Source organism: Oryx dammah, unplaced genomic scaffold (genome assembly GCF_014754425.2).
Source record: "Oryx dammah isolate SB20612 unplaced genomic scaffold, SCBI_Odam_1.1 HiC_scaffold_23, whole genome shotgun sequence".
Taxonomy (NCBI): Eukaryota; Metazoa; Chordata; class Mammalia; order Artiodactyla; family Bovidae; genus Oryx; species Oryx dammah.
Window position 1 is genome coordinate 64,622,249 of NW_024070207.1, and position 25,827 is coordinate 64,648,075.

General features: G+C 38.7%; 1 protein-coding gene across 2 annotated transcripts in view; it reads right to left on the bottom strand.

The window, feature by feature from the left end:
• The window catches only part of SH3BGRL (SH3 domain binding glutamate rich protein like), a 71,921-nt gene that overhangs the window by 21,605 nt on the left and 24,489 nt on the right, over positions 1 to 25,827 (bottom strand). The gene's annotated exons all lie outside the window — the stretch shown is intronic.

Here is a 25,827-nt window from a genome sequence, read left to right on the forward strand (position 1 = left end):
ACACCTTCAGACATAGAAGTGCATGCAGAACACCAGCTGAGAATGGAAAGGAGTACCTGAGAAGCAGAAAATAATCTATACAGCTATGCAAAACTGGGTAAAATGAAGGAACAAAGAGGGAAAGCAAGAGTGTTAGTAGGACTGGACATACCCTCAGCAGGTGGGGGAACTGAAGCAGGGATCCTATCCCCACATCAGGGCAACTGTCTGCGTCAGAGGAGAAATATTTAAGGCTGAGAGCGAAACAGCTGATCTGTGGCAGCCTAAATGGAATGAAAATCAGATACTCCTTGCCACAGCCATACATACCATAGACAGGGACACGAGTCCTCTGGAAGGCGCAGCAACTAGGAGCTGGAGGTTAGGGATTGTGGAGCAATCCCAGGGTGAGGGCTGCTGTTGACTGTGGAGAGACAGATTGAGGAGACTGTGGTGGAAAATGCCTGTGGAGGAGAGCCAGGCAGCCATGGATGCAAGGTGATACTGCTGAGTCACTTGGTGGGGTGGAGCCATCACCATAGCCTCTCTCTCCCCACACTCCAGCATTGACAGCTGAACAATGGAGAGGCTGGCCCATCAAATGCCTGAGGCACTGAACTACAGAGTAGGACTCCACCCAGGATGCCCCTTTAATCTCATTCAAAATTGATGGAGAAATAAAAAGCTTTTCAGACAAGCAAAAGTTAAGTGAATTCAAGATGACCAACAAATGGGATTACAACAAATATTTTAAAAGAAATGTTGAAGGGATTATATAGTCAAGAAACACTAGAGAAGAAAAAAAATCAATCCCAAACAATTAAGAAAGTGGCAATAGGAACATATACATCAATAATTACTTTAAATGTAACTGGATTACATGCTTCAATCAAAAGACCCAGACTGGCTCAATGGATACAAAAACAAGACCCATGTATTTGCTCCCTACAAGAAACCCACTTCAGACCTAAAGACACATATAGACTGAAAGTGAGAGGATGGAAAAATATATTCCATGCCAATGGGAAGCAAAAGAAAGCTGGAGTAACAATCCTCATATCAGACAAAAGAGACCTTAAAATAAAGAAGTTTACAAAAGATAAGGAAGGATACTACATAATGATCAAAGGATTGATCCAAGAGGAAGACATAGTAATTGTAAATATCTATGCATCAAACACAGGAGCACATCAATACATAAGGCAATCACTAACAGATATGAAAGGAGAAATTAACAGTAACACAATAATAGTAGGAGACTTTAAAACTGCATTCATACCAATGGACAGATCATCAAAACAGAAAGTTAATAAGGAACCACAAGTCTTAAATGATGCATAAGCTGAGATAGATCTCATTGATGTCTTCAGGACATTCCATACAAATGCAGAATACAACTTCTTCTCAAATGCACATGGAACATTCCCCAGGATAGACCACATTGTGGGTAACAAATCAAACCTCAGTAAATTTCAGAAAGTTGAAATTGTATCAAGCATCTTCTCTAACCATAATGCTATGAGACTAGATATCAATTACAAGAAAAAAAAAACTGTAAGTAACTCAGACACATGGAGGTTAAACAACACATTTCTAAATAACCAACAGGTTAGTGAAGAAATCAAAAGGGAAATTAAAAAATTTCCAGGAACAAATTACAATGAAAACATGACAGCTCAAAACCTCTGGGATGCTGCAAAAGCAGCTCTAAGAGGGAAGTTTATAGCAATACATTCCTACCTCAAGAAACAAGAAAAACATCGAATAGATAACCTATCTTTACACCTAACTGGAAAAAGAACAACAACAACAAAAAAAACCAGAATTAGTAGAAGGAAAGAAATCATAAAGATCCAAGCAGAAATAAGCAAAAAAGCAATGAAAGAAACAATAGTAAAGAATAATAAAACTAAAAGCTGGATCTTTGAGAAGATAAAATTGACAAACCTTTAGCCAGACTCATCAAGAAAAAGAGAAGGATCAAATCAACAAAATTAGAAATGAAAAAGGAGAGGTTACAACAGACAATGCAGAAATACAAAAGATTATGAGACTATTATGAAGCACTATATGGCAATAAAATGGATAACCTGGGAGAAATGGACAAATTCTTAAGAAAAGCTCAACTTTACATCACTGAACAAGGAAGAAACAGAAATTATGTAAAATCAAATTATAAGCACTGAAAGTGAAGCTGTGATCAAAAATTTCACACACAAAATAAGTCCAGGACCAGACGGCTTCACAGGAGAATTCTATCAAACATTTAGAGAAGAGCTAATGCTTATCCTTCTAAAACTCTTTAAAAAAAATTGCAGAGGAAGGAACACTTCCAAACTAATTCTGTGAGGCCACCATCACCCTGATAACAAAACCAGACAAAGACAACACACAAAAAAAGAAAACTACAGGCCAATTTCACTGATGAACATAGCTGCCAAAATCCTCAACAAAACTTTAGCAAACATAATTCAGCAACACAACACAAAGCTCATACACCATGATCAAATTGGGTTTATTCCAGGGATGCAAGGATTCTTCAATATACACAAATCAATCAATGTGATACACCATTTAAACAAACTGAAAGATAAAAATCATATGATAATCTGAATAGATGCAGAAAACGGCTTTGACAAAATTGAGCACCCATTTATGATTAAAATTCTTATAAAAATGGGCATAGAAGGAACCTGTGTCAACATATTAATGGCCATATATGATAAGCTTACAGCAAACATTATTCTCAACGTTGAAAAACTGAAAGCATTCCCCCTAAGAGGAAAAAGAAAAAGGTTCCCACTTTCACCACTATTATTCAACATAGTTAGAAATCCTAGCTATAGCAATTGGAGAAGAAAAAGATATAAAAGAATCCAGAATGGAAAAGAAGTAAAGCTCTCACTGTTTGCAGATGACATGATACTGTACACAGAAAACCCTAAAGATAGCATCAGAAAATTACTAGGGCTAATCAGTGAATTTAGCAAAGTTGCAGGATACAAAACCAATACACAGAAGTCACTTGCATTTCTATATACTAACAATGAAAAATCAGAAAGAGAAATTAAAGAATCCCATTCATCATTACAACAAAAATAATTAAATATCTAGGAATAAACTTACCTAAGGAGACAAAATAATTGTACACAGAAAAATTATAAGGCACTAATGAAAGAAATCAAAGATGACATAAACAGATGGAGAGATATTCCATGTTCCTTGGTAGGAAGAATCAATATCGTCAAAATGACTATACTACTAAATGCAATCTACACATTCAATGTGATCCCTATAAAATTACCAAAGACATTTTTCACAGAACTAGGGCAAGAAAAATTCAAAATTCATATGGAAACACAAAGGACCCTGAATAGCCAAAGCAGTCTTGAGAAAGAAGAATGGAGCTGGAGGAATCAACCTTCCTGACTTCAGATTATACTACAAAGCTACAGTCATCAAGACAGTATGGTACTGGCACAAAAACATAAATATAGACCAATGGAACAAGATAGAAAGCCCAGAAATAAACCCATGCACCTATGGGTACCTTATTTTTGACAGAGAAGGCAAGAATATACAATGGGGCAAAGACGGCCTGTATAATAAATGGTGCTGGGGAAACTGGACAGCTACGTGTAAAGGAATAAAATTAGAACACTTCCTAACAACATACAAAAAGATAAACTCAAAATGGATTAAAAATCCAAATGTAAGATCAGAAACTATAGAACTCTTAGAGGAAAATACAGGCAGAACACTTAATGATATAAATCAAAGCAAGAGCCTCTATGACCCACCTCCTCGAGTAATGGAAACAAAAACAAAAGTAAACAAGTGAAACTTGATGAAACTTAAAAGCTTTTGCACAGCAAAAGAAACTATAATAAGCAAGGTGAAAAGAAAACTCTCAGAATGGGAGAAACTAATCGCAAATGAAACAACTGACAAAAGATTAATTTCCAAAATCTACAAGCAGCTCATACAACTCTATGTCAGAAAAACAAACAAGCTAATTGAAAAGTGGGGAAAAGACCTAAATAGATATTTCTCCAAAGAAGACATACAGATGGCTAATAAACACATGAAAAGATGCTCAACATTGCTCATTATTAGAGAAATGCAAATCAAACTATAAATATCACCTCAGTATGGTCAGAATGGCCATGATCAAAATGTCTACAAACAAGAAATGCTACAGAGGGTGTGGAGAAAAGGGAACATTCTTGCACTGTTGGTAGAATGTAAATTGATAACAACCACTATGGAAGACAGTATGGGGATTCCTTAAAAACTAGGAATAAAACCACCATAAATAAATAAAACCAGCAATCCCACCCCTAGGCATATACTCTGAAGAAACCAAAATTGAAACACACGTGTACCCTATTGTTCACTGTGGTACTATTTACAATAGCTAGAACATGGAAGCAATCTAGATGTCCATTGACAGATGAATGGATAAAGAAGTTGTGGTACATATACACAATGGAATATTACTCAGCCATAAAAGGGACATATTTGAGTCAGTTCTAATAAGGTGGATGAAGTGAGAACCTATTATACAGAGTGAAGTAAGTCAGAAAGAGAAATATTGTATTTTAACACATATATACAGAAAAATGGTTCTGAAGAATTTACTTACAGAACAGCAATGGAGAAAAAGATATAGAGAATAGACTTATGTACATGGGAAGAGGGGAAGAGAGGTTGAGATGTATGGAAAGTAACCCAGAAACTTACATTACCATATTAAAATAGATAGCCAACAGGAATTTGCTATTTGGCTCAGAAAACTCAAACAGGAGCTCTGTATCAATCTACAGGGGTGGGATAGGGAGGGAGATAGGGGAGGTTCAAAAGGGAGGGGATATATGTACATTTATCAAAGAAGGCAATGGCATCCCACTCCAGTACTCTTGCCTGGAAAATCCCATGGAGGGAGGAGCCTGGTAGGCTGCAGTCCATGGGGTCACTAGGAGTCGGACACAACTGAGCGACTTCACTTTCACTTTTCACTTTCATGCATTGGAGAAGGAAATGGCAACCCACTCCAGTATTCTTACCTGGAGAATCCCAGAGACAAGGGAGCCTGGTGGGCTGCCATCTATGGGATCGCACAGAGTCAGACATGACGGAAGTGACTTAGCAGCAGCAGCAGCATATGTACACCTATGGCTGATTCATGTTGAGGTTTGACAGAAAACAACACAATTCTGTAAAGCAACTCTCCTTCAATAAAAAAGTAAATTAAAAAAAACCTCAATATTCAAAAAACTAAGAAAAATGGCATTTGGTTCCATCATTTCATGGCAAATACATGGGGAAACAATGTACAGTGACATACTTTATTTGCTTGGGCATCAAAATCACTGCAGATGATGACTGCAGCCATGAAATTAAAAGACGCTTGCTCCTTGGAAGAAAAGCTATGACCAACCTAGACTGTGCATTAAAAAGCAAAGACATTACTTTGTTGACAAAGGTCAATATTGTCAAAGGTATCGTTTTTCCAGTAGTTACGTATGGATGTGAGATTTGGACTATAAAGGCTGAGCACAAAAGAATTGATCCTTTTGAACTGTGGTGTTGGAGAAGACTCTTGAGAGACCCTTGGACAGAAAGGGAATCAAACTAGCCAATCTTAAAGGAAAGCAATCCTGAATATTCATTGGAGGGACTGATGCTGAAACTGAAGCTCCAATACTTTGGCCACCTGATGTGAAGAGCCAAATCTTTGGAAAGGACCCTGATGCTGGGAAAGATTGAGGGTAGGAGAGGAAAGGGATGACAGAGGACAGGATGGTTGGATGGCATCCCCGACTCAATTGACAGGAGTTTGAGCAAGCTCTTAGAAATGGTAAAGGACAGAGAAACCTGGCATGCTGAAGTCCACAGGGTTGCAAAATAGTGGGACATGGCTGAGCAACTAAAAAACAAGAAATCAAAAAAAAAAAAAAAAAAAGAGAAGGCCCAAATCAAAGTCAGAAATAACTGAGGAAAAGTTACAAACAATAGCACAGAAATGTTAGGATCATAAGAGATTCCTATGAACAATTATAAGCTAACAAAATGGACAGCTTAGAATAAATGAACATGTTCTAAAAATGTAGAATCTCCCAAGACTGGATCAGGAAGTATGAACACAGAGAAAAACAGTAATGAAATTTAATAAATAATTTAAAATACTATCAACAACAACAATAAAAAATCCAGGACTAGATGACTTTATATGTGAATTCTACCAAACCTACGTACAAGAGCTAAAACCTGTCCTTTTAAAATTGTTACAAAAACCTGCATAGGGAGGAACTTCCAAACTCATTCTATGAGGCCAGTCTCACACGGTTACCAAAACCAAACAAATGTATCACACACACACAAAAAAAAGAATAAAATAAAATAAATTAAAAAAAAATATATATATATATAGGCCCAAATCACTGGTGAACATAGACACAGAAATCCTCATCATATTAGTAAACAGAACCCAACAACACATTAAAAGGATCATATACCATGATCAAGTAGGATTTATCCTAGTGATGCAAGTATTCTTCAACACATGAAATCAATTAATGTGATACACCATGTTAACAAATTGAAGAATAAAAACAATATGATCATCTCAATAGATACAAAAAACCTTTTGATAAAATTCAACAACCATTTATAATAAAAACTCTCCAGCAAGTTAGCTTTGAGGGAACTTGGCACGGCCTGTGTGCTCAGTCATGTCAAACCCTTTGTGCCCCCATGGACTATAGCCTGCCAGGCTCCTTTGACCATGGAATCTTCCAGGCAAGAATACTTGAGTGGGTTTCATCAAGATAATTTCCTACTTCAAGGGATCTTCTCAACCCAGGGATTGAACACACATCTGTTATATTCCCTGCAATGAGAGGTGGATTCTTTACCACTGTGCCACCTGTGAAGACCCCAGAGGGAACCTACTTCAATATAATAAAGGCCATATATAACATGCCTACATATAACATTATATTCAATGGAGAAAAGTTGAAAGCACTTCCTCCTAGATCAGGAACAAGACAGACATGCCCATTCTCACCACTATTATTCAACGTACTATTAGCAATCCTAGTGACAACAGCAAGAAGAACAGAAAGAACAGAAAGAAGAAGAAGTAAAAAGAATCCACACTGGAGGTGGGAGGGGGTCCCAAGACGGTGGCACAACAGGACGGGAAGACCACTTTTTCCCAAAAAATTCATCAAAAGATCATTTGAATGCTGAGCAACTTCCACAAAACAACTTCTGAATGCTGGAGAAGGACACCAGGCACCCAGAATGGCAGCCCAATCTCTTTGAAAGGAGGTATGGCAAAATACAAAACATGAAAAGAGAGACAAACGATTTAGGGACAAGAGACCTATCCTGTGGAGGGGGTCGTGAAGGAGAAGTTTCCACACAGTAGGAAACTCTCCACGTGTGTCTGTGGGGAGTTTTGGAATCTCAGAAGGCAACATGACTGGAGGTGGGGACAGAATGCCAGCAGAGAAGCGGCCCAGAGGCTCATGTCCACCACCAGCAAGTGGGGGCTTGGCAGGGAGGCATGGGTTGCATCATCAGTCCTTAGGGGAAGGACTGGGTTTGAATGCCCTGAGGACAATCTGAGGGACCTAATGTGACATAGCAACCCAAACTGTGAGATCGACAGAATCCAAAAACAGAAAGGACCTTTCCCAGGAAAGTTTCCAAAGCTGCATGATGACCTCAGCACACTCAGAGAACAAAGGATTGTGCCCTAGTGAATTCCAAAGGAGAGCAAGCTGGCTGCCATTTAGGGCCCTCCTTCCCTGGAGGCAGAGAGGCAGGTGTGCCACAACCAGAGATGAAAGGCAAGGGGCTGCTGCAATCTCAGCCCCAGAGACTGAATCTCCCACCAAACTGTGAGCAAGCTGCCAGTTGCTAATCATGTCTTCCTGCAGTCCTAGACTGTTCACACCCAGAAGGAGTGTCATGACCTGAGATCAGCTCCCCAGAGGAGATACACAGCACATGAGGAACTGTGTGCTCCTGGTGTACCCAGGAAACTGAGCTGCTGAGATCAGGGAGGTGGGTAAGATGCATGGCTCACCTGGGACAGTGAGCTCACCAAGCACCCGGTCGCCTGAGTGGCTTGGACCTGGGAAGTGCACAAAACACAGGGCCCATTTGGGACAGTGCCCTTGCAGAGCACCCTGGAGCCTGAGCAGTGTGGACCCAGGAAATACACGCTGCCTTGGGCTATGGCAAACCAAGTGTAGTCCACCACTGCAAGCACTCCCCACACATGCCAGCGGCATTTGTTTGCAGCGTCCCTCCCTCTCCACAGCACAACTGAACAACTGAGCCTAAGTAAGTGGCCACGGTGGTCCCATTGCTCCAGGGTGGGGAAACAAACCAAAAAAAAAAAAAAAAAAAACGGAAGAGACTTACAAAGAGAGGAACCAAAATAAACTAAGAAGGGTACACCACACTGGAGGTGACAAGTGCAACATATTAAAACCCTACAGTTAATGCTGAGACTGCATTTATGGGGGCAATTCAAGACCTTGAGAACAAGTACAAGCAGGAAGAAGGGAATATCTGAAACTGAATTGACACCAAACTGCCGACAACTGCTCTAGAGAAATTCCTAGGTATATTTGGACTATTATCACTTTTTAAGTTCTTAAAAATTCTAGTTCTTTATTACTCCTTTAACTTTCATTGTTATAGCCTACTATTACCTTTCTAAAAAAAAAGTCCTATTTTCTAGACAAATTCAATATGTGTATTTTTAATATTAATGATCGATTTTCTTTTGAATTTTTTATATTATATTTTTGAGAGTCTAACATCTATTCTAGGTTTTAACTCTTTAATTTTGATATTTGTTATCAATTTTGTACCTTTAATAATCTAATCTTCAACATCCATTTTCACCTAGTGATTTGATTACTGAGTTCATTGCTCTCTCCCCTTTTCACTCTCTATTTTCTCCTCCTGGTCATCTCTATTTCCCTCCACCCTCTTCTCTTCTCTATATAACTGTAAATCTCTCTGGGTGTTCCTGGCAGTGGAGAGTTGGTTCACCATTGACTTAGGGGTTTTATCTTCTGTGCTGTATGGATGGAGAAGTCTTGAGGTTACAGTTAGAGGAGGACCAAAACCCAGAGGCATGAGGCTCAACTTCAGAACTTAAAAACTTTGGAGAACTTCTGATGCCAGGGAACATAAACAGACAAGAGCTTACCCAAAAATCTTTACAACAACACCGAAACCAAGCTCCAAGCATGAGCCAACAAGTCCTAGTCAAGACATGGCATGGTAATTCTCTAGCAAATCAGGAACACAACCCTGAACATTAAAAGACAGGCTGCCCAAAGCCATACCAAACACACAGACACACCAATACTCACTACTGAACATTTCATTGCACTCCAGAAAGAAGAGATCCACTCCATCCCACCAGAATATAGACACAAGATCCCCCAATGAGGAAACCTTTACAAATCACTGGTCCAACTCTACCCACAGGAAGTAGACTCCACAATTCAGAGGAATCAAGACCTGAGAGCCTGCAGGAAGGGCACCCTGAATGCAGTAATACAAGATGAAAAGGCAGAGAGATATTCAGTAAATGAATGAACATGATAAAAACCCACAAAACCAAACAAAAGGGCAGGAGAAAATAAGTCTACCTGAAAAAGAATTCAGAATAATGATAGTAAAGATGATCCAAAATCTTGAAAACAAAATGGAGTTATAGATAAATAGACTAGAGATAAGGATTGAGAAGATACAAAAAATGTTTAAAAAAGATTTAGAAGAAATAAAGAAGAGTCAATCAATAATGAACAATGTAATAACTGAGATTAAAAGCACTCTGTAGGGAAACAACAGTAGAATAACTGAGGCAGAAGAGAGGATAAGTGAGGTGGAAGATAGAATGGTGGAAATAAAAGAAGCACAGAGGATAAAAATAAAAAAGAATTAAAAGAAATGAGGACAACCTCAGAGACCTCTGGGACAATGTTAAGTGCCCCAATATTCAAATCATGGTGGTGGTGGTTTAGTCACTAAGTCATGTCCAACTCTTGTGACCACATGAACTGTAGTCCACCAGGCTCCTCTGTCCATGGGATTTTCCAGGCAAGAATACTGGAGTGGGTGGCCATTTCCTTCTCCAGGGGATCTTCCCAACCCAGGAAACAAACTCAGGTCTCCCACATTGCAGGCAGAATCTTTACCGACTGGAGCTATGAGGGAAGCCCAGTTCAAATCATAGGTGTCCCAGAAGTAGAACACAAAAAGAAAGGGCATGAGAAAACTCTTGAGGAGGTAATAGTTGAAAATTCCCTAAATTGGAGAAAGAAATAGCCACTCAAGTCTGAGAAACGCAGAGAGTCCCAAACAGGATAAACCTAAGGCAAAACACCCCAAGACACATATTAATCAAACTAATGAAAATTAAACACAATGAGCAAATATTAAAAGCAGCAAGGGAAAGCAGCCAATAAGGGGATCCCCATAAGGAAACCAGTTGATCTTACAATAAAAACCCTTCAGGCCAGAAGGGAATGTCAGGACATACTTAAGGTAATGAATGAGAAAAACTTAGAACAATGATTATTCTACCCAGCAAGGATCCCATTCGGATATGAAGGAGAAATCAAAAACTTTACAGACAACAAAATCTGAGAGAATACAGCATCACCATACCAGCTATTCAACAACTGCTAAAGGATCTTCACTAGACAGGAAAAACAGAAAAGGTTTATAAAAACAAACACAAAACAACAAAGTAAATGGTAGTGGGATCATGCTTATCAATAATTACCTTAAATGCAAATAGGTTAAATATTCCAACCAAAAGACAAAACTGGCCAGATGGATATAAAAACAAGACCCCTATATATGCTGTCTACAAGAGTCTCACCTCAAACCTAGGGCCACATAGAGACTGAGAGTGAGGGATGTATAAACATAAATCATGCAAATGGAGACCACAAGAAAGCAGGAGTAGCAATAATCATATCTGATAAAATAAACCTTGAAATAAAGACCATGATAAGAGACAAAGAAGGACAGTACTTAATAAATAATCAATCTAAGAAGATGTAACAATTATAAAAATATATGGACCCAACATAGGAACACCTCAAAATGTAAGGCAAATGCTAAGAAGTATGAAAGAGGAAATCAACAATAACACAGTATTTGGGGATTTTAATAGACCACTCACACCTATGGATACATCAACCAAACAGAAAATTAGCAAGGAAACACAAGCTTTAAGTGATACAACGGACCAGGTAGACCAAATTGATATCTACAGGACACAACACGCCAAAACAATGAATTTTATCTTTTTCTCAAGTGCACATGGAGCATTCTCTAGGACAGATTACATCCTGAGCCATAAACCTAGCCTTGGTAAATTTAAAAAACTGAAGTCATTGCAAGCAATTACTTTTTATCACAAAGTGGTAAGACTAGATGTTAACTACAGGAAGAAAACTATCAATGTATGGAAGCTAAACAAAACGCTTCTGAATAACCAATAGATCAGAGAAGAAATCAAAAAGGAAATGAAAATATGCATAGAAACAAATGAAAATGAAAACATGAGAACCCAAAACCTATGGGACTCAGTTAAAGCAGTGTTAAGAGAGAGGTTCAACATAATACAAATCTTGTATAATACAAGAGAAACATCAAATAAACAACCTAACTTGACACTTAAAGTAGCTAGAAAAAGAAAAAAATAAAGAATCCCAAAGTTAGTAGGAGGAAAGAAGTCATAAAAATCAGAGCAGAAATAAATGAAAAACAAAGGACACTACAACAAAGATCAACAAAACTAAAAGCTGATTCTTTGAGAAGATAAAAGAGAAACCATTATCAAGATTCATCAAGAAAAAAAGAGAGAAGAATTGAATCACTAAAATTAGAAATGAAAATGGAGAAATTACAACAAACAACACAGAAATACAAAGGATCATAAGAGACTACTATCAGCAACTATGTGGCAAAAAAAAAAAAAAAAGGACAACTTGGAAGAAATAGACAAATTCTTAGAAAAGCATAAACCTCCAAATCTGAACCAGGAAGAAATAGAAAATCCAAACAGACAAGTCACAATCATGGAAATCCAAACTGCACTCAAAAACCTTCCAAGGAAAAAAAAAAAAAGCAGGACCAGATGGCTTCACAGGTGAATTCTACCAAAAACTTTAGAGAAGATCTAACACCTATCCTACTCAAAATCTTCCAGTAAATTTCAGAGGAAGGTAAACTCCCAAACTCACTCTTTGAGGCCACAATCACCCTGGAAACCAAACAAGACAAAGGTGCCACAAAAAGCAAAACTACAGGCCAACAGCAATTATGAACACAGATGCAAAAACCCTCAACAAAATTGTAGCAAACAGAATCCAACAACATATTAAAAAGATCATACATCATGACCAGGTGGACTTTATTCCAGGGATGCAAGTAGTTTTCACTATTCACAAACCAATCAATGTGATACATCATATTAACAAATTGAAAGATAAAAACCATATGACTATCCCAATAGAGTTAGAGAAAGATTCTGACAAAGTTCAACATCCATTTATGAATAAAAACTTTCCAGAAAGCAGGCATAGAAGGAACAACCTCAACGTAATAAAAGCTATATACAACAAAGGAAACAGCCACATTATCCTGAATGGTAAAAAAATTGAAAGCATGTCCTATAAAATCAGGAAGAAGACAAGGGTGCCCACTCTGAGCACTGCTAATCAACATAGTATTGGAAGTCCTAGTCACAAGAATCACAGAAGAAAAAGAAATAAAAGAATCCAGAGTGGAAAAGAAAAACTCACTCTTTGCAGATGACATGATCCTCTACATAAAATACCCTAAAGAAACCACCAGAAAATTACGAGAGCTAATCAAAGAATATAGTAAATTTGCAGGATATAAAATTAATACACAGAAATCCCTCATATTCCAATTAGTTCAGTTCAGTTCACTTCAGTTGCTCAGTCGTCTCCAACTCTTTGCGACCCAATGAAACGCAGCACGCCAGGCCTCCCTGTCCATCACCATCTCCCGGAGTTCACTCAGTCACGTCCATCGAGTGAGTGATGCCATCCAGCCATCTTATCCTCGGTCGTCCCCTTCTCCTCCTGCCCCCAATCCCTCCCAGCATCAGACACTTTTCCAATAAGTCAATTTTTTGCATGAGGTGGCCCAAGTACTGGAGCTTCAGCTTTAGCATCATTCTTTCCAACGAAATCCCAGGGCTGATCTCCTTCAGAATGGACTGGTTGGATCTCCTTGCAGTCCAAGGGACTCTCAAGAGTCTTCTCCAGCACCACACTTCAAAAGCATCAATTCTTCGGCACTCAGCCTTCTTCACAGTCCAACTCTCACATCCATACATGACCACAGGAAAAACCATAGCCTTGACTAGATGGACCTTAGTCAGCAAAGTAATGTCTCTGCTTTTGAATATACTATCTAGGTTGGTCATAACTTTTCTTTCAAGGAGTAAGTGTCTTTTAATTTCATGGCTGCAATCACCATCTGCAGTGATTTTGGAATCCCCTAAAATAAAGTCTGACACTGTTTCCACTGTTTCCCCATCTATTTCCCATGAAGTGATGGGACCGGATGCCATGATCTTCATTTTCTGAATGTTGAGCTTTAAGCCAATTTTTTCATTCTCCTCTTTCACTGTCATCAAGAGGCATTTTACCTCCTCTTCACTTTCTGCCATAAGGGAGGTGTCATCTGCATATCTGAGGTTATTGATATTTCTCCCGGGAATCTTGATTCCAGCTTGTGTTTCTTCCAGTCCAATGTTTCTCATGATGTACTCTGCATATAACTTAAATAAGCAGGGTGACAATATGCAGCCTTGACGTACTCTTTTTCCTATTTGGAACCAGTCTGTCGTTCCATGTCCAGTTCTAACTGTTGCTTCCTGACCTGCATACAGATTTCTGAACAGGCAGGTCAGGTGGTCTGGTATTCCCATCTCTTTCAGAATTTTCCACAGTTTCTGGTGATCCACACAAACACTTTGGCATAGTCAATAAAGCAGAAATAGATGTTTTTCTGGAACTCTCTTGCTTTTTCCATGATCCAGTGGATGTTGGCAATTTGATCTCTGGATCCTCTGCCTTTTCTAAAACCAGCTTGAACATCAGGGAGTTGACTGTTCACGTATTTCTGAAGCCTGGCTTGGAGAATTTTGAGCATTACTTTACTAGCATGTGAGATGAGTGCAATTGTGCAGTAGTTTGAGCATTCTTTGGCATTGCCTTTCTTTGGAATTGGAATGAAAACTGACCTTTCCAGTCCTGTGGCCACTGTTGAGTTTTCCAAATTTGCTGGCATATTGAGTGCAGCACTTTCACAGCATCATCTTTCAGGATTTGAACCAGCTCAACTGGAATTCCATCACCTCCACTAGCTTTGTTTGTAGTGACGCTTTCTAAGGCAAAGGCATCTTGACTTCACATTCCAAGATGTCTGGCTCTAGATGAGTGATCACATCATCATGATTATCTGGGTTGTGAAAATCTTTTTTGTACAGTTCTTCTGTGTATTCTTGCCATCTCTTCTTAATATCTTCTGCTTCTGTTAGGTCCATACCATTTCTGTCCTTTATCGACCTCATCTTTGCATGAAATGTTCCCTTGGTATCTCTAATTTTCTTCAAGAGACCTCTAGTCTTTCCCATTCTGTTGTTTTCCTCTATTTCTTTGCATTGATCACTGAAGAAGGCTTTCTTATCTCTTCTTGCTATTCTTTGGAACTTCACATTCAGATGCTTATATCTTTCCTTTTCTCCTTTGCTTTTCGCCTCTCTTCTTTTCACAGCTATTTGTAAGTCCTCCCCAGACAGCCATTTTGCTTTTTTTGCATTTCTTTTCCATGGGGATGGTTTTGATCCCTGTCTCCTGTACAATGTCACGAACCTCATTCCATAGTTCATCAGGCACTCTATCTATCAGATCCAGGCCCTTAAATCTATTTCTCACTTCCACTGTATAATCATAAGGGATTTGATTTAGGTCATACCTGAATGGTCTAGCAGTTTTCCCTACTTTCTTCAATTTAAGTCTAACTTGGCAATAAGGTGTTCATGATTTGAGCCAGTCAGCTCCTGGTCTTGTTTTTGTTGACTGTATAGAGCTTCTCCATCTTTGGCTGCAAAGAATATAATCAATCTGATTTCGGTGTTGACCATCTGGTGATGTCCATGTGTAGAGTCTTCTCTTGTGTTGTTGGAAGAGGGTGTTTGCTATGACCTGTGCACTTTCTTGGCAAAATTCTATTAGTCTTTGCCCTGCTTCATTCTGCATTCCAAGGCCAAATTTGCCTGTTACTCCAGGTGTTTCTTGACTTCCTACTTTTGCATTCCAGTCTCCTATAATGAAAAGGGCATTGTTTTTGGGTGTTAATTCTAAAGGGTCTTGTAGGTCTTCATGAAACCATTCAACTTCAGCTTCTTCAACGTTACTGGTTGGGGCATAGACTTGGATAACTGTGATATTGAATGGTTTGCCTTGGAGACGAACAGAGATCATTCTGTCATTTTTGAGATTGCATCCAAGTACTGCATTTTGGACTCTTTTGTTGACCATGATGGCTACTCCATTTCTTCTGAAGGATTCTTGCCCGCAGTAGTAGATATAATGGTCATCTGAGTTAAAGTCACCCATTTCAGTCCATTTTAGTTCACTGATTCCTAGAATGTCGATGTTCACCCTTGTCATCTCTTGTTTGACCACTTCCAATTTGCCTATACACTAGTAATAATAATAATAATAATAAACAGAGAAATAAAGCAAACAATGTTATTCTCCATTTCCACAAAAAGAATAAAATATTTAGGAACAAATTTACCTAAAGAAAAAAAAAAGACCTATATATAGAAAACTATACAACACTGATGAAAGAATCAAAGATGACCCAAATAGATGGAGAAAAATACATCATGTTCATGGATTGGCAGAATCAATACAGTGAAAATGAGTATACGACCCCAAAGCAATTGATACATTCAATGAAATTCCTATCAAGCTAACAATTTTCCAGAGAACTAGAACAACAAATTTCACAATTTGTTTGGAAAAACTAAAAAAAACTCAAATAGCCAAACCAGTCTTGAGAAAGAATAATGGAACTGGAGGAATCCACCTGCCTGACTTCAGATTATACGACAAGTCTACAGTCATCAAGACAGTATGGTACCGGGAGAAAGACAGAATCATAGATCAATGAAGCAAAATGGAAAGCCCAGAGATAAACCCACACACCTATGAATACCTTATTTTTGACAAAGAAGGCAAAAATATATAATGGAGAAAAGACAATCTCTTTAACAAGCGGTGCTGGGAAAACGGGTCAACCATCTGTAGAAGAATGAAACTGGAACACTTTCTAACACCATACACAAAAATAAATTCAAATGGATTAAAAATTTAAATGTAAAACCAGAAACTATTAACCTCTTAGAGGCAAAACACTCTCTGACATAAGTCTCAGCAAGATCTTCTAATACTCACCTTTCAGAGCAATGGAAATAAAGATAAACAAATGGCACTTAATTAAACTTAAAAGCTTTTGCACAATGAAGGAAACTATAAGTAAGGTGAAAATAATAGCAGAAATGGGAGAAAATAATAGCAAATGAAACAAGAAAGAATCTCCAATATATACAAGAAGCTCATGCAGCTCAATACCAGAAAAACAAACAAACTAATCAAAAAATGGGCCAAAGAACTAAACAGACATTTCTCCAAAGAAGACATACAGATGGCTAGCAAACACATGAAAAGATGCTCATCATCACTCATTATTAGAGAAATGCAAATCAAAACTGCAATGGGATATCATCTCACACCAGTCAGAATGGCCGCCACCAAAAAGTCAACATACAATAAATGCTGGAGACGGTGTAGAGAAAAGGGCACCCTCTTACACTGTTAGTGGGAATGCAAACTTGTACAGCATCTATGGAAAACATTCCTTAAAAAACTGGAAACAGAACTGCTATACAACCTAGCAATCCCACTGCTGGACATACAGACCAAGAAAAGCAGAACTGAAATAGACACATGTACCCCAAGGTTCATTGCAGCACTGTTTACAATAGCCAGGACATGGAAGCAACCTAGATGTCCATCGACAGACAAGTGGATAAGAAAGTATGGTACATGTACACAATGTAGTATTACTCAGCTATAAAAAAAAGAATGCATTTGAGTCAGTTCTAATAAGGTGTATCAAATTGGAGCCTATTATACAGAGTGAAGTAAGTCAGAAAGAAAAACACCAATACAGAATATTAACGCATATATGGAATTTAGAAAGACAGTTATGATGATCCTATATGCAAGGTAGCAAAAGAGATACAGATGAAAAGAACCATACTTTTGGACTATGTGGGAAAAGACAAGGGTGGGATGATTTGAGAGAATAGCACTGAATCATGTATATCATCATATGTAAAATAGATGACCAATGGAAGTTCAATCCATGAACCAGGGCACTCAAAGCCCTGCTCTGAGACAACCCTGAGTGATGGGATAAGGAGGGAGGTGGGAGGGGTTTCAGGATGGGGGGACACATATGCATCCATGGCTGATTCATTTCAATGTATGGCAGAAACCACCACAATATTGTAAAATAATTATCCTTTAATTAAAGTGAATTAATTAAAAGCAATGAGAATCCACATTGGTAAGAAAGTAGCAAAACTGTCATTGTTTACAGGTGGCATGATACTACATATAGAAAATTCTACAGATGTCACCATAAAACTACTAGAACTCACCAATGAAGATGTTAAACTTGCAGGACACAAAATTAATATATAGAAATCTATTATATTTTTATACATTAAAAACCAAATGTCTGAAAAATTAAGAAAGCAATCCCATTTACCATCATGTCAAAAAATAAAATAAAATATCTAATAAACCTAAGTAAGATAAAAGACCTGTGCTCAGAAAACTACGACACTGATAAAAGAAATTGAAGATGACAAAACAGATGGAAAGATACACTGTGTCCAAAGATTGGAAGAATTAGTATTGTTAAAATGAAGATACTATCTAAGGTGATCTACATACTCAGTACAGTCCCTACCAAAATACTAATGGTATTTTTCACAGAACTAAAACAAATAATTCTATAATTTCTATGGAAACAAAAGAACCGAAATAGCCAAAACAATATTGAGAAAGAAAAACAAAGCTGGAGGTACCAAAACCTCTGATTTCAAACTATAGTATAAAGCTACAGTAATCAAAACAGTATGGTACCAGCACAAAAGCAGACAAATTGATTTTTGGAACCAAATTGAGAGACCAGAAAGGAGCACATTAAATAGTCTATTAACCTATGATAAAAAGGCAATAATGTACAATGGGGGAAAAGAAAGCCTCTTCAATAAATGGTGCTGGTAAAACTGTACAGCTACATGCAAAAGAAGGAAACCAAACTATTTTCTCACATCATATACAAAAATAAACTCAAAATGGATTAAAGGCTTAAATGTAAGACTTGAAACCATAAAACTTCTATGAGAAAGTATAGGCAATATGCTCTTTGACATCACTCTTAGCAGAATTTTTTGGATATGTCTCTTCAGGCAAGGGAAAGAAAAGCAAAAATAAACAAATGGGACTAAGTTAAACTAAAAAGCTTCCTGCACAGTGAAGGAAACTAATCAAAATGAAAATCTGCCTACTTAATGGGAGATTACAAACAGTATAGCCAGTAAAGTGTTAATATATAAAATACACAATAAACTGAAACACCTCAACATCAAAAAAAGAAAAGCTGATTAGAAATCAGCAGATGACCAGAGTAGACAATTTTTCCCAAGAAGAAACATACACATAGACAGGCATATGAAAAGATGCTCAACATCACTAATCATCAGGGAAATCAAAACCAATATCACCTCACACCTGTTAGAATGGTTATTATCCAAAAGACTACAAATAACAAGTATTGGCAAGGTTGTGCAGAAAGGAAAATCTCATGCAAATAACTTTGGGAATATAAATTGGTGCTGTCACTACTCAAAATAATTGTGTTTTCTTAAAATATTAAAAATAGAACTACCATGACTTCCCTGGTAACTCAGACAGTAAAGAATTCGCCTGCAATGCAGGAGACCTGAGTTCAGTCCCTGAGTTGGGAAGATCCTCTGGAGGAAGGCATGGCAATCCACTCCAGTATTCTTGCCTGGAGAATTACATGGACAGAGGAGCCTGGCATGACTCCATGGAAGCACAGAGTTGTACACAACTAAGAGACTAAGCACAGCACAGCACAACACATATAATCCAGCAACTGCATTCTTGGATACTTAGCCAAAGAAAATGAAGACACTGATTTGAAAAGATATACACCCCCCCATACTCACTGAAGCATTATTTATAATTGTCAGGAGATGGAAACAACCTAAGTGTCCATCAATAGATGAATGGATAAAAATGATGTGACATATATACACACTGGAATAGTACTCAGCCATAAGAAAAAATGCAATCTTGCCATATGTAACAACATGAATGAACCTAGAAGGTATTGTGCTAAATGAAATGTCAAGACAGAAAAACTCAAATAATATATGATTTCATCTAAATATCAATCTAAAAAACAAATGAACAAACATAATGAAAGAGAAACAAAGTCACAGATAAAGAAAACAAAGAGGCAGAGAGGAGGGAAAGCTGGGGAGGAGAGAAATAGGTGTGGGAGATTAAGAGATAGGAAAATTCAGTTACAAAATAAATGAATTAAGGGTATGAAAAGGACGGTGTCGGGAATATAGTCAATTATTATGTAATTAATATCTGGGCTTCCCTGGTGGCTCAGAGGTTAAAGTGTCTGCATGGAATGCAGGAGACCCTGGTTCAATCCCTGGGTTGGGAAGATCCCCTGAAGAAGGAAGTGGCAACCCACTCCAGTACTCCTGCCTGGAGAATCCCATGGAGGGAGGAGCCTGGTAGGCTACAATTCATGGGGTTGCAAAAAAATCGGACACGACTATGTAATATCATTGTATGGTAACAGAGGGTATCTAGACTTATCATCATGGTGATCATTTTGAAATGTATAGAAATACTGAATTACTGTGCTGCATACTAGGAACTAACATAGTGTCATAGGTCAATTATACTTCAAAACTAAACAAACTAACACTGAAAATGAGATCAGATCTGTGTTTACCAGAGGCAGAGGTTGGAAGGAAGAAGAAATGGATAAAGGTAGTCAAAAAGTCGGAGAAGGCAATGGCACCCCCCTCCAGTACTCTTGCCTGGAAATATCCCATGGACGGAGGAGCCTGGAAGGCTGCAGTCCATGGGGTCGCTGAGGGTCGGACACAACTGAGCGACTTTACTTTAACTTTTCACCTTCATGCACTGGAGAAGGAAATGGCAACCCACTCCAGTGTTCTTGCCTTGAGAATCCCAGGGACGGGGGAGCCTGGTGGGCTGCCGTCTATGGGTTGGCACAGAATCAGACACAACTGAAGTGACTTAGCAGCAGCAGCAGTCAAAAAGTAGAAACTTTCAGTTGTAAGATAAATGAGTACTAGGAACATAACGTAATACAACTAAGAAATATGAATAACACAGCTATATATTATATATGAAAGTTGTTAAGGCATTAAACTCTAAGAGTTCTCTTCTCAGAGAAACCATTTTTTTTTCTATTTCATTAATTTTGATTCCATATGAGATTATGGATATTCACTAAACTTATTGTTGTAATCAGTTCAATTAAGTCGCTCAATCCTGTCTGACTCTTTGAGACCCCATGGACTTCAGTATGCCAGGCTTCCCTGACCTTCACCAACTCCTGGAGCTTGCTCAAATTCCTGTCCATTGAGTCAATGATCCACTATTTCATCCTCTGTGGCCCCCTTCTCCTCCTATCTTCAATCTTTCACAACATCAGGGTATTTTCTAATGAGTCAGTTCTTTGCATCAGGTGGACAAAATATTGGAGTTTCAGCTTCAGCATCAGTCCTTCCAATAAATATTCAGGACTGATTTCCTTTAGTATGGACTGGTTGGATCTCCTTGCTGTCCAAGGGACTCTCAAGAGTCTTCTCCAACACCACAGTTCAAAGGCAACAATTCCTCAGTGTTCAGCTTTCTTTATAGTTTAACTCTCACATCCATACATGACTACTGGAAAAATCACAGATTTGACTAAATGGACATTTTTGGCAAAGTAATGTCTCTATTTTTTAATATGCTGTCTAGGTTTGTCTTAGCTTTTCTTCCAATGAGCAAGTGTCCTTTAATTTCATGGCTGCAGTCAGCATTTGCAGTAATTTTGGAGCCCCCCCCAAAAAAAAAATATATCTGTCACTGTTTCCATTGTTTCCCCATCTATTTGCCATGAAGTGATGGGATCAGTTGCTATGATCTTAGTTTTCTGAATGTTAAGTTTTAAGCCAACTTTTTCACTCTCCTCTTTCACTTTCATCAAGATGCTCTTTAGTTCTTTGCTTTCTGCCATAGGTGTGTTGTCATCTGCATATCTGAAGTTATTGATATTTGTCCCGGCAATCTTGATTCCAGCTTGGGCTTCATCCAGGCTGGCATTTCATGTGATGTACTCTGCATGTAAGCTAATTGAGAGCTTCTGCACAACAAAGGACACCTCATGCAAAGAGTTGACTCATTAGAAAAGACTGATGCTGGGAGGGATTGGGGGCAGGAGGAGAAGAGGATGACAGAGGATGAGATGGCTGGATGGCATCACTGACTCGATGGACATGAGTTTGAGTGAACTCTGGGAGTTGGTAATAGACAGGGAGGCCTGGTGTGCTGCAATTCATGGGGTCGCAAAGAGTCAGACATGACTGAGCGACTGAAATGAACTGGATGCACCACAACTTCTTTATCCATTCCTCTGTCAATGGACATTTAGATTGCTACCATGTCATGGTGACTGTAAACAGTGGTGCAATGAACACTGGGGGTGCGTTTATCTGTTTGTATCATGTTATTTTCTAGATATATGCTCAGGAGTGGGGTTTCAGGGTCATATGGTAGCTCTATTTTTAGGTTTTTAAGGAATTTCCAATCTGTTCTTTGGAGTGGCTATACCAATTTACATTCCCACCAACAAATAAAAGGGTCCCCTTCTCTCCACACCCTTTCCAGCATTTATTGTAGATTTTCTGATGATAGCCATTCTGCCTGCTGTGAAGTGATAGCCCATTGTAGTTTTGATTTGCATTTCTCTAATAATTAGCAATGTTGAACATCTTTTCATGTGCCTACTGGCCATCAGGAGGTCTTCTTTAGAGAAATGTCTATTTCGGTCTTCTGCCCATTTTTTAAGTGGGTTGTTTGTTTTGATGCTGTTAAGCATCATAAGATGTCTGTAAATTTTGGAGACCAATCCTTTATTGGTCACTTACATCATTTGCAAATATTCTCTCCCAATTTGTGGGTTGTCTTTTTGTTTTGTTTATTGTTTCTTTTGCTGTGCAAAAGCTTTTGAGATTAAGTAGGTCCCATTTGTTTGTTTTTTATTTCCATTTTCTGTGAAATGGATTGAAAAATACATTGCTGTGATTCATGTCACAGAGTGTTCTGCCTATGTTTTCCTCTAGGAGTTTTACAGTGTCTGGGCTCATATTGAGGTCTTTAATCTATTTCAAGCTTTTTTTGTGTGTATGGAATTAAATAATAATCTATTTTTTTTTACAGGTAGTTGTCCAGTTTTCCAAGCACCATTTGTTAAAACAATCTTTCCAACATTGTATAGTCATGCCTTTTTTGTCATAGATGAATTGATCATAGGTAAATGGGCTTATTTCTGAGTTTTCTGTCTTGTTCTATTGATCTATATTTCTATTTTTTTCCAGTACCACATTGTTTTGATGACTGTAGGTCTGTAGTACAGTGTGAAGTCAGGGAGCCTGATTCCTCCAGCTGTTTTCTTTTTCAAGATTGCTTTGGCTATACCAGGTCATTTGTGTCTCAATACAAATTTTTAAGTGTTTTGTTCTAGCTCTATGAAAAATGCCATTGGTAATTTGATATGGATTTCATTGTCTCTGTAGGTTGCCTTGGGTAGTATAGTCATTTTGACAATATTGGTTCTTCCAATCCATGGACATGGTAATCTACAAAAAGCACTTCTAAGAGAGAAGTTTATAGCACTACAATCTCACCTCACAAAACAAGAAAAGGAGAGAGGACAAGATGGTGGAAGAGTAGGTGGATGTGGATCTCTCTCCACATATGCATTAGGAATACATCTTCAGACACAGAACATCTCATAGAATACCAGCTGAGAGTGGGCAGCAATCCCTGACCACTTGAAAGGAATATATAGATCCACGAAAAATTCAGTAGAACAAAGGAAGCAGATGAAAAAGAGGAGAGTGAGCTAATCAGGACTCAACCTGCACCCAGTGGGTGGGGAAATTGAATCAGGGGTCAGATCCCCACATTGGGGCAATTGTCTGGGAACCTGGAGAAGCATTTGAAGCTGCTGAAGAGTGTATCAGTTGATCTGTGACAGTCTGAATGGAATGAGAACCACACAGACAATCCTTGCCACAGCTCTATGAACCCTGGACAGGGATGTAAATACCCTGGAATGTGTGGGGGCTGGGAGCTTGGGCATAGGAATTGGAGAGCAATCCCAGGGTGAGGTCTGCTGTTGACTTTGGGAAGAAGGCCCTAGGGGACATGAGGGAGGAGATCATGGTGAGGAATGAGTTGGAAGAAATCAGAGCAGCCATAGACATAAGGCAATAATGCTGAATCATGCACAGGGGATGGAGCCATCACTGTAACCTCTATCACCCCACATGCCAGCACTGACCAATAGAGAAAGACCCCAGAGAGGGTGGCCCTTCAAGTGTCTAACATGCCGAGCTATAGAGAAGTTCCCAAGCCGGGGAAGGGGGGCATTAATTGCCTAATGCTCCAAGGAACAGAAAAGGACCTGAGCCAGGTGGGCCCTTTAAGTGCCTGACATGCCAGGTAACAGAAAAGGACCAGCCACAAAGGCCTTTTGAATACCAACTGCCAGAGGCTAGAAAAAGACTGTAATAGCACCATAGCTTTTGTGGCTGCCACCCAGGGTCCCTGCAATAGAAGCAAATACACCACTTCCATGCTCAATCTTCACTGGGCAAGAATTGCCAGAGGCTAGGGAAAAAACTCTAAGAGCACCATATCTCCGGTATATCTGGTATTACCAGGGTCCCTGTGATCTAAGCAGCTGCACCATCTCCACATGCAGTCCTCATCAGGGCAGACCAAGTCTTCTAGAGCATCTTCAAGAGCAAACTCCTGTGGACGACCCAAATGCAGAGGTGGAAATAAAACCACATTTGAACCCCAGGGACAGTGTAGCTGAGGAAGAGGATCAAAAACCTTCCCACAAGTTGTACAAGCTACAGGTTAAATCCACACGAGAAACTAGGCAGACTCTGTGTCTATGGAATATATAAAAGGACAATGAGAGCTCCCACAAAAGAAAACACACTAGCTCTGGCAGCTGTGGACATTGGAGGCAACAATATGCAGGACAAGGGCCAGATTAGAGTCTAAGCTGTCCCCATAGCAGGTCAGGAGACCAGCCCAGTATTGGAGGGCATCCTAGGGAGGCAAAGATGGACTGTGACTCACAATGAGGGAAACAATGTTGACAGCTGAAATCTGAGAAAAACATATATTATCATTCTTTTTTGATTTGTTCTGTAGTTGGCTCTGTGTTGTTATTATTATTTTTTCCTCTGTTGTTGAGGTTGTTAATTTCATTATTACTATTAACTATTTAATCTTTTGGAATTTTAATTTTTTAACCAATCTTTTTACTTCCTTTATATACTGCTACCTCTATGTTGGCCTTTTGCAGTTCTGTGGGGCTTTTCCTTTGTTTTTTGTTTTTTGTTTTTTTTTATTGTTTTTCTTGTTATTCTTTTCCTGCTATAGTTATTGTTTAATATATATAAATCTTTTTTATACACTTCTATTTAACTTTGCTTTTCTAGATTCTTTTACTTTTCTTTTCTTCTATTTCTCTTTTTCAACATGTTAGTTTGTTTTCTTTGCTTAATTCCCCAGTTGGCCCTCCATTTTTGTTTTGTTTCCTGGTTTGCATTTTAGTTAGTTCTGTTTTTAATTGGTTGATATAATTTTTGGTTTCCTTTGCTTCTCAAGTCACATTCTTGTACTTTCTTTTCTTTGGAATGCTGTGGTTTTGTTTGTTTGTGTGTATGTGTGTGTCAGCTGGCACAGAATCTGCCTGTAATGCACGAGACCCCAGTTCAATTCCAGGGTCAGGAAAGATCCCTGGAGAAGGGATAAGCTACCCACTCCTGTATTCTTTGGCTTCCTTGGTGGCTCAAAAGGTAAAAAATCCACCTACAATGTAGGAGACCTCAGTTTGCTCCCTGGTTTGGGAAGATCCCCTAGAGAACAGAAAGGCTAACCACTCCAGTATTCTGGCCTGAAGAATCCCCATGGACAAAGGAGCCTGTCAGGCTACATGCCATGGGGGTCACAAAGCATCAGACACAACTGAGAAACTAAGTGCAACACAACATGTGTGCTAATGTATTCCACTGTTTTTGTTAGTATTTGATCTTAAATCTACCATTTGCTTCAGTGCATCTTTTGCTTCTTCTCATTTTGTTTATGTGTGTTGTGTGTCTGTTTAATCCACTTTAATTCTATAACAATTTGTGGAATCTCAGTCCCCTGAAAGAGGTATGACCTGAGCCTTTGAAGTGGGAGCATTGAGTTCAGGGCCCTAGACTGCCAGAGAACTTCTAACCCCAGGGAGTAGTAATTA